Here is a 15022-nt window from a genome sequence, read left to right as displayed (position 1 = left end):
CCTTGAAATAGTTTTCATAGATTTTAATGAAATAAATATTCCAGTCAAATATTCCAGCATCTCTGAAATAGTATAGGAAAAAGTTGAGCTTTTGAAGGATGGCATCTGAATTTTACTTGTCTAGGTGTCTCATATAGACATTCACAGTATCTGACACACATTGCTTTTTCAACATATGTTATTTAGTAAGCAAGAAAAAAGATGAAAATGTTTATTTTTTACTATCAATTCCTACATTGACCACTAGGGGACACTGGTTGCAATGGGAAAAACAGAATTACTAAATCATCCACAGCATTTATTTGTAGTATTAATTCTAAAATCAGATTTGATCAAATTTTATGGGAAATATGATTTTTGATATTTTACCCAAAAAAGGAAGCCTTGTTTCACTACTCTGAATTTTCTACTAAAACAGAAATGCAGTTTCCTGCCTGAATAAGACTATGAAAAGAAGAATCAAAAAATAATGGAAATTTTTTTTCTCAAGGAATATGAGGAAAAAGAAAAAAATTAAATATTGGAAAAGCAATAGAAACACATAATCAAGTGAATAAAAGGAAGAGAAAGAAGTGAACAAGAGGAGAAAATGAAAAGAGAGGGGAGGATTTGTGTGAAATTGAAGGGAGCATCTTTCCATGTGGAATTTCCTCATTCATTCTCCCTCTGACACTGCTTCTCAAACTTGAGTGTTGTAGTGGGTTGAGTGATGTCCCCCAAAAGATACGTCCTCAGAACCTATGGATGTGAGGGTAAGGGTGTCTTTGCAGGTATAATTAAGTTAAGAATCTTAAGATGGGATCATTCTGGATTACCAAGTGGGCCCTACATTCAATGCATGTGTCTTTGTAAGAGATAGCAAAAAGGAAGACAGACACACAGATGAGAATGTCATGTGAAGATGAGGCATGCATCAAGATCGGAGGAAGGCAGCCACAGTGAATGCCAACAGATGCCAGAAGGTGGAAGAGGCAAGGAACTGGGGAGCCTTGGGAGGGAGTGAGGTCCTGCCAAGACAACACCTTGACGTCAAACTTCTGGTCTCCAGAATTTGCATTTCTGACAAGTTCCTGGGGGATGTTAGCGCTGCTGATTTGGGAACCACATTTTCAGAATCACTATTGTTGTTACTGGACAGGGGGTCCTGATCCAGACCCCAAGAGAGGGTTCTTGGATTTTGCGCAAGAAATAATTCAAGGGTGAGTCCATAAAGTGAAAGCAAGTTTATTAAGAAAGTTGAGGAAAAAAAGAATGGTTACTCCACAGACAGAGCAGCCCTGAAGGCTGATGGTTGCCCATTTTTGTGGTTATTTCTTGATGATAAGCTAAACAAGGGATGGATTATTCATGCCTCCCCTTTTTAGAGCATATAGGGTAACTTCCTGTCATTGCCATGGTGTTTGTAAACTATCATGGCGCTGGTGGGAGTGTAGCAGTGAGGACCACCAGAGGTCACTCTTGTCGCCATCTTGGTTATCGTGGGTTTTATCCGGCTTCTTTACTGCAACCTGTTTTATTAGCAAGGTCTTTATGAACTGTATCTATGCCGACGTCCTGTCTTATCCTGTGACTAAGAATACCTTAATGTGCTGGGAATGCAGCCCAGTAGGTCTCAGCCTCATTTTACCCAGCCCTATTCAAGATGGAGTCGGACAGGTTCAAATGCCTCTGACATTGTGAACCTATGGTTTTCAACACTTTATATTATAATAACCTGGGATGCTTTTAAAACATCTAGAGATTCTGATTTTTAATTGGTCTGTGGTGGGATCTAGGGATCAGTATTTGAAAGAACTCCCCAGGTTATTCCAATTTATAGCTGGCAAAAACAACAACTTTAGACTCGACATTTACTTAGAAAGTTATCCAAAGTAGCTTGCAGAATGAAACGGGGCATTTCTGAGACAACAAAAGAAGTGGTATGAAATCATTTGTAAAAAGTTATGATTACTAAAAATTGTTAAGAATTTTAATGATTATTGAGAATCTTTATTTTTGAGAGGTCAGGAATGAGAATAATCGATTTTAAAATGATTTCCTTCTAAAATTATAAGAGGTTCTTGGTGTTATAGTTCATTCTGAGGATGCTGGTCAAAGGATGTGCTACTATTTGTGATTAGCACATTATATGACAAATAATTTGGTATGATTCTCTTCTGTAATAGGTTCTGAGTAATATCCCTAACCTGATGTCATATGGGATTCTATGGTGTTTGAAATGCACACCTTATAGAGTGGGACTTAGAGCTTAAATGCGCAAGACATAAAAGATGACATTGCCAATGAGGCAGAATCAGCACGTAAAAGTGTTGTAAGCACAGGTTTTACAGGACTGGGTTGGACTGGAATCCTAGCACTGCCCGTTTCTGTGTATGACCTGTGAAAAGTTGCTGCCAATTTAAAAGCAATAGTTTCATGATGTGTAAAATGGATCCTCATGCTTAAATGATGTTCCTTAATATTTTAGTTTTCAGTATATTCTATTGATTTTCAACTAGTGTAGTTGAGATTTTATCTCTTATGTACTCCCACATCACCAATGCTTTCTCTGACCCCATGCAAGCATCTACTTATGTTATACATTTTTGGTGAAATCAGTATTCACTGCTGACATTCTTTTGATTACATAAGTATTGTTCACAGCATTATGATAAAATGTAATACAATTACATTTCTTTTATAACTTTTTTTTTGTGGAGTTAGTAATTGCTAGGATCCACGCCCCACCCCCACCACCAATATATTTGGTTTTCCATGTTCCTGCCAATTCTTCCCCAAGCACTCTGACAGAATTGTACATGTCCTTCCTGTATAGCCACACTTCATTTATTAGTCTTCCCCTTTTCTCTTCCCCATGGAAACAACTCTTTTCTGGAGGCTATTATCCCATTGGTCCAGTCTGGATTGGCTGATCTCTAGGCTTTTGTATAGCTGCCATTGAGGAACTAATTCTCATCCAAATTTCCCTCACCTCTTCTGTGTTTCATTCCTTCTTTTGAAACTGATGACATCTTGGTTTACTTCCTTCTTATGGTGGAATTTACCTTACAATAACTTTTTGGGAAACAATGCTTGGGAGATAGTTTTGGGGGTAACTTGTATTCTAAAAATGTTTTTATTTTTATTTTACCTTTTGTTTGATAATGTAGATGGACAGAATTGTAAGTTAGAAATAATTGTTTTTTAAATTTTGATGATACTTTCTATTCCTTTCTCCTTTATTTTTGCTCTTTAAAAGTTGGATGATTTTTATTCCTGAATCTTTATATGTGGTCTTTTTTTTCTTCTATTTAAACTTTTAGAATTTTCTTTTTATCCCTGGTGTGCTGAAATTTTATGGTGACATGCCTTGGTCATTTTTGGGTACTTGGATGGGCCTTTTCAAACTATAGATTTGTTTTTTTCAGTTCTGGAAATTTTTCTTTTATTATATCTTTTATATGTTCCTTTCTTCTACTTTTTGTTTTTTTTCTGAAATTCTTATTATTCAGATCTTAGTAGATCCTCTAATTTTGTTATTTTTTCTACTCCTGTACATTTAAATTTTATGGGATTTTTTTTTTTTTTTTACCTTGCCTTCCAAGTGTTCTTTTGAACTTTTATTTTTAATTTTAATTATCACAGTTTTAGTTTCCATTTGCTCTCTCCTGTTTTAAATTTTTTTTTTTCTTTAACAGTGGCTTGTTCTGTTTTTATGGATGTCCTACCTTCTCTTGTTTTTTCTGTTTTAATCATTGCTTAAAAAGGTTATTTGGTTAACATTCTCCAAATTGCCAGTGTTTCCTCTGAATTCCTTAATTCTGTTTTGTTTTTCTGCTTCTGTTTTTAGTTTTAGAGGTGTGCCAGTTATTTATCTGAGGTCTCTAAGCTGAACACTTACCCTTCCATACTTGCTGATGATAGACTGCTAGTTCTGGGAATCTACGAACTACATTTCCCAGGCTCCTTTGCCAAGAGGCTGCCTTTTAGTTTCTGTCGGTAAGCGGCATTTATGAGAGTTCAGAAGTGGGAGGAAAGGGTAAGCTTTCTGATTCTGGCTTCCATAACAGTGGAAATTGTTGAGTTGTCAGAAATTGCTGGTGATTGTTGTGAGGATTGTGGGTTATGGTAACTACCAACTCCAGGTGTCTGTTCCAGCAGCGGTTGCACTACCTCTTAACCATTTCCATGTCTCCTGTGTCTGGGAAGGCTTTCACTGCCCTAGGCTGCCTCCTCATAAAAAGAATGAAGGAAAATGAAATAGTTATTGATTTGCTGACAACCAAACACATCTTTTTTTTTCGTGGAAACCAACACCAGAAACAGTAAATGGGAAATCAATTAACCTTACCAATTCTCTATTCTTCCTGAACAAGATGGATAAATTATATTAATGTGCTGTATCTATTTTTTTTTACCTGAACTATTGGAGAAATAAGTTATGAGAACCTGTTAGATTTGAAATAGATTGGTAACATTTACAGAAAACTTGCTTGTTTATAACACAGCACTCTGGCCAGGACGTATGCTTCATCAGGAAAATGTCATAACTGAATTAGAAATTTGAAGCCATTTATTTCTCTGTAAATGAAAACATATTCAGTTTTTCTCTTTTGATGACAGCAGATTATACCTTTTAAAGGCCATAGGTTCTTGCCTTAATTATATTTGTCACCAAGTTAATTAATTTCTGCCTCTGTATTCAGTTGACCAGTTAACCTATGTGTGTCTCTCTGTGTGTATGTGAACTATATAACTTAATTAACGGAGAACACTCTGGCTATATGAATCATCAGAGTTTTTCCATATTAATTACCTTTACAAGGTAAAGGCAAAGGAATTAGAACCAGGCCATTTTTTTTTTCTAGCATAATACAGTTTTTCCTTACTTGGTTAAGCAGGGAAAATTGAGAAACTGTTAAAGAGGCTGTAGTCTACAGCATTGAGTCTTTCAGAAGGGATTTCCAAGCTAAACCATGAATTCAGAGTTGGACAAGAAGTAATTTTTTTTGTTGGCTAAATGCCCCTGAAAAGCATATTATTTAATAAACTGTTGGTCAATTACTCTGGAGTGAGAATTGCATTCTCTTGAATAGAACAATCAACGTAAACTTCTATTAAGTGGTGCAAGCGTAATTGTGGTTTTTGCCATTACTTTTAATCTGTGTGTCTTCATGGGAATCTTTGCTTGTTTGTTTCTGTGGTTGTGTCAATTTATGTACAGCAAATTTAGTGTGATCCCCGTCTCCTCAATTTGGCGTAGAGGGAAAATTACTAACTTGGGAATCAGAATAATTGGGGTCTAGCTCTGGATAAAAAGGCTAATACTTCAATGTGAAGAGCCTCTTAGGAGACTTCGCCACAAGAAGGATCATGCATAGCATTGTTTATAACAATGAAATCTGGAAAAAAAGTCACTATATTTCCAACAATTGTGAATTGTTTAAATAAATGTCAGTACATTTACGTAATGGAATTTATGCAGCAATCTAAAATATTGCTGTAGAATCATATTTGCTGGCATAAGACAATGTTTTCATAGGTAGATTTACTTCATATAATGACTGTTCATTTAACTTTTTAATATATATTTTTTGCCACATTGGCTATTTAACAGTTATACAACTTTTTAGACAATGTTGAAAAAAATTTATTTTTCACCCAAACAATGCTAAGTAAATATGCTATATGCAACATTATAGTTTAGGATAATCATGTTAATAAAACAAAATTGGCTAAACATTATGCTTTTAGGATAACCATGTTAACCAAATGGTTTTAGGACAACCATGTTAACCAAACCAATTTTCTCAACATAGTAGTTTCTAATCAAATAAGTAGAATTGGACACCATCTAGGTGATTCTAAAATACTTTTCTTTGTATAAGTTCACCACTCCAGTGGGGTAAAGACATAGTGTCTCTGTGTGATTTTTTCATGTATTACTAAGAATTATAAAACTGATATGGTTTGGCTGTGTCCCCACCCAAATCTCATCTTGAATTTTAGTTTCCATAATCCCCACGTGTCATGAAAGAGACCCAGTGGGAAGTGATCCTGGGGGAAGTTTCCCCATGCTGTTCTCATGATAGTGAGGGAGTTCTCCTGACATCTGATGGTTTTACAAGCATCTGGCATTTCCCCTGCTTGCACTCATTCTCTCTCCTGCTGCCCTGTGAAGAGGTGACTTCCACCATGATTGTAAGTTTCCCAAGGCCTCCCCAGCCATGCTGAACTGAGTCAATTAAACCTCTTTCCTTCATAAATTACCCAGTCTTGAGCAGTTCTTTATAGCAGTATGAAAATAGACTAGTAAAAAGACTTGGCTTTTATTTTGCCCTACAGATAGCTTTCAGTGCTCTAACTTTATTTCTACATCCAATTATGTACAATTTGAGTGCCAAATATAATCACGAATCCCTGAAAATGCGAAAAATTGGTAAAGAACATGGTGGATAGAGAATTCATCTTCCAAAAGAATGACTTTCTCACAACTGTCCCCAACCAACATCCACTACGAAGACTATTCATCCTCATTTTATGAGTGCAATAGATCTTTATTATATTTTAGTCAATGTACAAACCATATTAAGATACTTCCAAATTCTGTTGTCTGTTATTTGTATAAACTTGTTTTTATTGCTTAGTTAGCAATGTCAAAATTGTTGGGTATGGTAGGCTAGGATAAAATGTGTCATATATTTTTTCATTAAAAATTAAAAAATTTAAATTTAAATTTACCTTTTTTTTTTTTTTCTTTAGCCAGACCTGGTGGCTCATGCCTGTAATCCCAGCACTTTGGGAGGCCAAGGCAGGCAGATCATGAAGTCAGGGGTTTGAGACCAGCCTGGCCATATGGTAAAACCCCATCTCTACTAAAAATATAAACATTAGCTGGTGTGGTGGCATGTGCCTGTAGTCCCAGCTACTCAGGAGGCTGAGGGAGGAGGATCGGTTGAACCCAGGAGGCAGAGGTTGCAGTGAGCCTAGACTGAGCCATTGCACTCCAGCCTGGGTGACAGAGCAAGACTCCATCTCAAAAAAAAAAAAAAAATTTTTTTTATTTAAATTTAGAAAGGCTTTCCAGAATTGAGTAATGCTGTCAAGCATTAGAGAAGTGAATTATTAAATTCAATAAAGCAGATTGCAGCCTACAGGTAGCAAAAGATAGACATAATATAAATACATAGATGGATACATAGATAATAAATTGAAAAGATATATACCAAAATTGTTCCCAGTGATTGTGTTGTTAGATGATGGGGTGATCTAATTTTAAACCTGATGACTTCCTTCCGCCCTCCCTCCCTCCCTCCCTTCCTTCTTTCCTTCCTTCCTTCTTCCTTCTTTCCTTCCTCCTCCTTTCTCTCTCTTTTATTTGCTTACGTGGCAAGATAATATTTTGAGAGATAAACTAAAATTGCCTCACTGTAGGTTTTGTAATTCTTTGTCAGTCTGTTGTAGGCAGAAATGCATTTTTATGTCACAGGGATGGGCTAACACAGAGCAGATTGCAGGTAAAAGAAAAGTGATTTTTAACTTTTGTATTTTTGAAGTTAAGACCAGGCGAACACAAACAGTTTGGAAAACATGAACAGTTAGAGCCAGTTCTCCCACATAAATACTGGACAGTGTCTGCCTGAACTTGGGAAGAAGAGAAGAGAATCAGAGGGAATGTAAGGTTATGGGTCTTGGATGGGCCAAGTTCTGGGATTTGGAGGGAGGAGGAGAGTGACAGAATCCTCCAGTACATTTGGGGATCTGGGAGCAGGGAAGAACTCCTTGCAGAAGAATTAAAACTCACAAGTAAACAGAAACATCTCAAAATAATATTAGTAGCATTTTGCCAAGTGTTGTTTTAGGGCTCTTCACATTTGGATGATTATAGAGGGAGAGAAAAAGTGGGAGTTATAGGGAGAGGGTGAGAGTTCACACTTCAAAACTCTTACTACAGTCCAGAGATTTCTATCTCAACAATAGTTCAGTAAGGCTCTGGGTCAATAATGCATCATTCAGTTATAATAATGTACAGAGTATTATTTTCTCCAAATCACCATAATGATAACCAATATTGGATACACAGAGATAGCTGTCCTGGAATTTGCCTGATGTCAGAATGTATTTATAGTTGCTCTCAAGCCATTTTACAAATAAACTAAAGAAACAGTTTTGAAAACTTAGAAAGTTCACAAGGCTTCATTTCCATTAAAACATAATGTGAACAAAAAATACCAATCTAGTTCCACATGAGGCTGAAATGCGACTTCATTTCTAACCTGCCAGATAGCCCAATTTAAAAAATAGCATTATACGAAGTATCTCTTTGTGCCTTCTAGTAATAAATTCAATCTTCCTACTTATATCTATTTAAAAAATTACAGCTTGCCAGGCGCGATGGCTTATGCCTGTAATCCCAGCACTTTGGGAGGCCGAGGCGGGTGGATCACAAGGTCAGGAGATCTACACCATCCTGGCTAACATGGTGAAACCCCGTCTCTACTAAAAATACAAAAAATTTGCAGGGTGTGGTGGCACGTGCCTGTAGTCCCATGTACTCAGGAGGCTGAGGAAGGTGAATCGCTTGAACCCGGGAGGCAGAGGTTGCAGTGAGTGGAGATCTTGCCATTGCACTCCAGCCTGGGTGACAGAGCGAGACCCCGTCCCCCACCCCACCCACACACAAAAAATTACAGCTCGAGAGTAAAAATAGTTGCAAATAGGCTTTGACCTTATTTCTGCTGTTGTTTTGCTTCCACTTCTCTGAGTTTATTCTGCTAATTCTACCCATCACTCTGCAGCTGATTCTGCCCTTGCCACTCCACGGAAGCTCCTCTTTTCCAGATTGCCAGCATCCCCTGCACTGCCGAACCAAAGCATCCTCTCTCTGCCTTGACCTAACTTAATTTCCCATGAACAGCCAACGCTATTGTCCGTGCCCTCCCTCTTGGTATTTCCACACCCCTACTGATGTTTGTCCACTGTCTTTTCTTGGATTTTTCCCCTTCCACTTTTAAACTTCCCCAAAAGCTCTTCTTTTTCCTCTCCATTCCTTAAACATTGGTGATTTTCTGATATATGTCCTCAGTCTTTTTTTTTTTTTTTTTTCTTTTCATTCATCCTCATTCTCTTCCTGAAAAATCTCACCTTGTTTCAAGGCTTTAATTATCAGCTATATGCTTATTGTTAAATCCTCTGATCTAGCCTCTTTTTCTGAGCGCCAGACTTATGTACCCAACTGCTTACTGGGCATCTCTTCCTGGATGTCCCATTGTCCCTCAAACCCTATATGTCCACATTGGAACTCATACTCCCCACAGCCTGTTTCTCCTGTGTGTACCTATCAGTGCCTGGTATTAAAGGTCACGTCTTAACCAAGCTAGAACCCCAGAGGTCCCATCTGACTCCTCTCTCTCCATAAAACCCCATTTGTATTAGTCTGCTTAGACTGCCATGACAAAATATGGGCTGGGTGACTTAAACAACAGAAATTTATTTTCTCACAGTTCTGGAAGCTGCAAAGTCTAAGATGAATGTGCTGGTAAATTTAGTTTCGGTGAGGGCTTTTTTCCTGGCTTGTAATGGCCACCTTTGTAATGTGTCCTTACATGGCAGGCAGAGAGAGAAGTTCTCTGGTCAGAAGTTCTCTTTTCTCTTCTCTTCTTATAAGGACACTAATCGGATTGGATCAGGGCCGCATACTTATGGCCTCATTTAACATTAATTGCTTCCTTAGAGGCCGTAGCTCCAAATATAGCCACATAAAAATTACAGTTTCAAAATATAAATTTTGTTGGGTGTTGTGGGTGACACAAACTTTCAGTCCTTAAAACCATCCATCAGTCACCAAGATCTTTAATTCTTTGTAACAGTGTGTGAAATGCCCGCTTCTCTCAACTCCCATGGTCATTAATTAAGGTCTGATACCATCATCTTTCTTTCATCTGATCTACTGTGGCAGGCATCCTTCCTGTTTCCCTTCTTCCAGCCTATCCCTCTCTCATCTGCAGCTAGGGTAGCCTGTCTCAAATGCAAATCTGATCAAATGTTTTCGACGTCCTCCCATTACTCTCACAATAAATCCAGTCCTGTGTGGCTCACAAAGACCTCTGTGACCTGTGCCTTGCTTGCACTCCTGATCTTATCTCTCACAGCGCCCCACTGCCTTAGGCTGTTTTGTGTTGCTGTAAATGAATACCTGAAGTTGGGCAGTTGATAAAGAAAAAAGGATCACTTGGCTTATGATTCCGATGACTGGAAAGTTCAACACTGGGCATTTGCGCTGGGTGAGGCCACAGGCTGCTTCCACTCATGCTGGAAAGGGAAGGGGTTTGGTGTGTGCAGATATCACGTGCTGAGAGAGGAAGCAAGCAAGAGAAGTGGGAGGTCCAGCTCTTTTTAACAACCGATGTTTGAGGGAACTAATAGAGTGAGAACTCACACACCCTCCCCCCCATCTCCATGACCCAGACACCTTCCATTAGGTACCACCTCCCAATATGGCCACACTGGGGATGACATTTCAGCATGAGGTTTAGAGGGGACAAACATCCAAACTACAGCACCCACCTTGTGCTCAGTGCTCCAGGCTTAAGATACATCCACTTTCCCCAAGGAACCACACTTTTGCTCTTGCTCTCTCTTGCAAGTCTTTAAGAACTTACTGTTTTTTCCTGTAGTTGTGTTCTACTCCTTCTCCCTCCCTCCTCTCCTTTCTTTTTCCCTGTCTCCTCCCCAGCAATTGAAGAGCCTGGCTCGTGTTTACACATCTTCAGGTCTCAGCGTTGTCAACACCACTTTCTCCTGAAAGCTTTTCCTACCCTCTAAGGCTGGGCTGGTGTCCTTCCTCCAGAGACTTCTGTGCTTACTCATCTCTCCTTACGGTGTCCCGGAGTCTAGCACAGAGTTTGGCATACAGCCAGCTTTCATTAATTAGAAATGGATGAACACATCTCGCCCACCGTTTAGGTCAGTTAATCAGGCAATAAACCTGTTCTGTTCTGGTAACAGTGTCCTCCACCTCTGAAGGAAAAAGTAAACCACAACTACATGATATCAATGTGCTGTTTTAGGGGAGTCAGCAGGTGACATATAGGACAGAGCTCTGCGGGGTGGGTGGGAATGGTCATGGATGCAGGGAGGTCAGCTCAGCCACTGTGTAGGAGGGTGTCCCCTCATCTGCTGCCAGCCTCTCATGACAGCTTTATGTCTCTGTGCGAATGAATGACTGCAAACCTGAGAGGTTTTTAAAACCTCCAACAACGCTAACGCTACATAGATAAATAAGTGAATAAGAAAATGAGAGTGCTCACTTTGGTGGCACATGTACCAAAATTGAAATGACACAGAGAACATTAGCACAATCCCTGCACAAGGATGACATGTAAGTTTGTGAAGTGTTTTAAAAAAAATCAGAAATATGTTTCTTATTCTCTAACTAAACTAACTTTATGTCATAAAACAAGTGATACAAGTAAATCTGGTGCGTATCATTTACCAAATTCTAATAATTTCCAACTTATTTACTGACTTTAGAAAAAAAATGTTTTTGCGGTTTTCACTGACTAAATAGTGCTCCTTTCTGAGCCGTGATTCAACACAAGAACCACATCAAGCTCTTTCAAGGACTTTACTGTTAGCAACGGTGTGCGTGTAGATGCCATCACCTCTTCCACAGCGGGACTTGGAGAACCCATGTCCCAGCCTCACCAATAATACCAGCGCTAAGGTGCTGTCCACCACTTACTCTGTTATTCCAACCCAGACCCATGTGGCTCAGTGAGGCCTCCTGGGGCCGCCACTGCTGCCTCCACCACGGCATCGGTTAGCTGAGGGGCTGCCCTCCCTAGACCACCAGTTTGGTGGTCTAGTTTTGGCAGTTTGGAGGTTAAAGGCAAGATAGAGTTGGTTAGATCCAATCTCTCTCATAGTCGTAATTCTCACTGTTACGATTTTTTGGACTGTTACCTCTTTCTCAATTGTTCTCCTTCCTCCTACCCTCAATTCTACCTGCTAATATTTCATGCCTTCTTCAAGGCTTAGCTGACGTGCTGCCACCTCCTATGAAGGGATTCTCGATCCCTCCAACCAGATTTTAATCTTTCTATCACATTTATTCCTTCTCTTATGACCTTGACCCTACTAGACCTTACATTTTTACATCAGCATTTGCATAGTTTTAAAAATATTCTATATTTTCCTAAACTGATGAGTCCAGAGAGAAATTTACTTTCCTTTTCATCCCCTGAACATCTTAGTCTAGAGCCTTTCACATAACAGATGTATACTCCTTTTTGGGTGGGATTTGGAATTATTATTCTCTTCTTTTTTTTTTTAGTGATTGTCTCTTATAGTCTTGTTTGATGGAATTATTTTTGTGTGATATGTAAAAGTGTTCCCAAGGGAAAGTTCTAGAACCAAAGTGAAAGCTACAGAAAGAAATGTTTCGGGTTTCCGCATTTCTCTAAGCCTTATATTCTTCCTCTGCCAAAACGTGGGTGATAATGGTACCTGCCACGCAAGGTCATTGTATGGGTTAAATGAGACCATATGTTACGCAGCACAAAGTCCGCCATGCCGTAGTGATCAGGAAATAGCAGTTGTTTTTGCTGTTATCATTACTTTGCTCTACTACAGCTGTCTAAGTATGCAAAATGCTGCCACACAGATTTCCTTTCTTTCACTGGTATTTGGTAATTCTTTCATTCAGCTTACATGTATTCTCTAACTGCTGATACTGAAAATCCTATACTTGGAAAAAATTCCTGACAAGTCTCCTGTCTTCATGGAGCTCAGTCTAGAGTGGAGTCAGATATTTATTTAGCCATTATGCAAAGAGAATACATGGCTCTGCAGGACCGTAGTTTAGGGAGCCTTGACCTAGTGAGAGCGGTCAAGGAAGATGTTCCTGAAGTGTTCAAGTGTGACTGGTCAACTTCCTGGAGATAGTAGTGTAGGGGCTAGTTTGACCAGGGCTGGTATAGGGTAAGGCAAGTGAGGCACTTGCTGAAAGGACAAAATTCAAGGGAGCCTCAAAAGGTTCAGCCATCAAGATAAACAATTTTTTAATGCGATATTAAAAATAAAAATTAATGCAAAAGTTCACAATGAACAAAACATCGAAATTTGGATAAAGACAGGATCAGTAACAATGTTGTGTTGAATCATGTTGGAGCCTTAGGTAAAAGGAAAAAATCAAATACTGATCCTTAGTTTAAGCCCTGGATTTGACAGGGTAAGAATACCTTTAAAAGTCTGTTTGTATCAAGACATTCTGGAAAACTATGTACACTTACATGGAAACTTCTAATTCTATCCAGCAGAGGGCAGTGATGCCTAAATAAACAAAGGCTGTTGCTGTCAATTTCATCAATCATCATCATCAAATTTGGGGGGGGATTAACTTAAAGGTTAAAAGTTTTTGCAGTGGAAATAGGGTATGCTGTGGAAACTTTATGTAACTCTGGTGTTAGAGGACCAACAAACTCTTATAAACTGCCATATGACAAGCTTTCCTTTTAGTAGATGTATTTTTACAGATATGATTTGAAATGTAGCTAATTCCAGGACTTAAACCATGAAGCCATGTAGCGAAGAGTGTTCTGTAATTTTTTTTTGGGAGGGGGGTTAATTTTTGGAGGCAGCAATCAATTAGTGGCTGATTTTCTTTTCATTCCTGTCTTCTTTCAATATTAGAATAAGAGACTTAGAAAAGAAGCTGGATGTCATGTAGAAAAAGAGATCACCTCATCTGCAAGATGAGGAAGCTAATGCTGGGGAGGTTGGCCTATTTATTTGTTAATTCACTTGTTCATTCATTATCGCATTTATTCAAGGATTTCACAAGCATTTATTGTCTACTAGGTGACAAATGCTGTTGTGACACAAATGGACATAGAGATTCAGATAAATCACAGTGCTCACCTTTCATGAACAACCTACTTGAGAATAGGAAACAATGGCAGAAATAGATACTTGAGATACTTAGGTTCAGTTGGTGTGCTAAGAATATATGGCAAGCACTGTAGGAACTTGGTTCAAGAGCAGCAAACAGGTCTTCATCTGTTTACTGTTAAGCGTATTTTTGGAATCTAAGATAATTTTGGAGGCTTAGTACTTTGTTTTTATTTGACTCTGATTTTGGCACAAAAAATACCTCTAATTAAACTTAATGTGTTTCTCAGGTTCTAGTTCAATGGGGACATCCATCACATACTTCTTGATGACTGCCCGAGAAACAGGTTGGAAAGGCTAGTCCCTAGAGAAATAATCTAGGCACGTAGTTTGAAAACTGTACCTTGGGAAACTCTAGGGCAGTGTTTCTCCAGTGTGGTCTGTATTGCCTGCATCAAATACTTTAGAGTACTTGTTAAAAATCAGAATTTCCTTCCTGGAGACCTACAGAATCAGTCTCTGGAGGGATTGGGGGTAGGGAGGGCAGGAACCTGCACTTCCACAAGTGTTCCAGGTAGTTCTTATGCATACCAAGGAGATCAAGGGCTCTACTCCTTGCCTTTGCCAGCTCACATAGACCCTTCAACCAGATCACCTCTTCTAAAGTGTAAGTTCCATGAGGTCTGGGCGTTTTGTCTATTGTGTTTACAGCTGTTTCCCTAGTACTTTGAACAATGGTGCATAATAAATATTTGTTGACTGAATAAATTAATGTGTTATATAAATTGAATTTTTATTTTCAACTTATTTTGACCAAGGTTTCTAATATAGACAAAAAAAAAAAAAAAGAGTGCCTAGACCATGGTTTTGGACCATCCTCTTTCCTTAAAGAAGGGAAGCCAAGATAGCTGAAAGCCCTTAGTTTTCTGAGCCCCTGTTAGATAATTACATTGAGTGTGGAACCCAGTTAGCCACATTTTCAAGGCCAACTTCCTATTGCCTTCAAATAACAATCTGTTAACCATAAGTATCATTCCTGCATTTGCTCCAATGAAGACTGTATTTTAGAAATGTCAAGTGTCAATTACTGGTGAGTTTGATTTCCCATCCAGCTGTCCTGACTAGTAGACCAAAGCTCTTAAGGCTGGATTGT

At 38.7% G+C, this 15022-nt stretch overlaps 1 non-coding gene across 1 annotated transcript; it reads left to right on the top strand.

The window, feature by feature from the left end:
- Positions 1–11280: 11280 nt before the first annotated feature.
- Positions 11281–11387, top strand: LOC116559932. The gene has a single exon (XR_004272701.1). It is a non-coding gene; the product is annotated as a U6 spliceosomal RNA (small nuclear RNA).
- The last annotated feature ends 3635 nt before the right edge of the window (positions 11388–15022 follow it).

This window comes from Sapajus apella, unplaced genomic scaffold (assembly GCF_009761245.1).
Source record: "Sapajus apella isolate SASKATOON/1434 unplaced genomic scaffold, GSC_monkey_1.0 scaffold24, whole genome shotgun sequence".
Lineage (NCBI taxonomy): Eukaryota > Metazoa > Chordata > Mammalia > Primates > Cebidae > Sapajus > Sapajus apella.
Note: the sequence above shows the minus strand (reverse complement) of the source record. Positions and strands in the feature narration are given on the sequence as shown.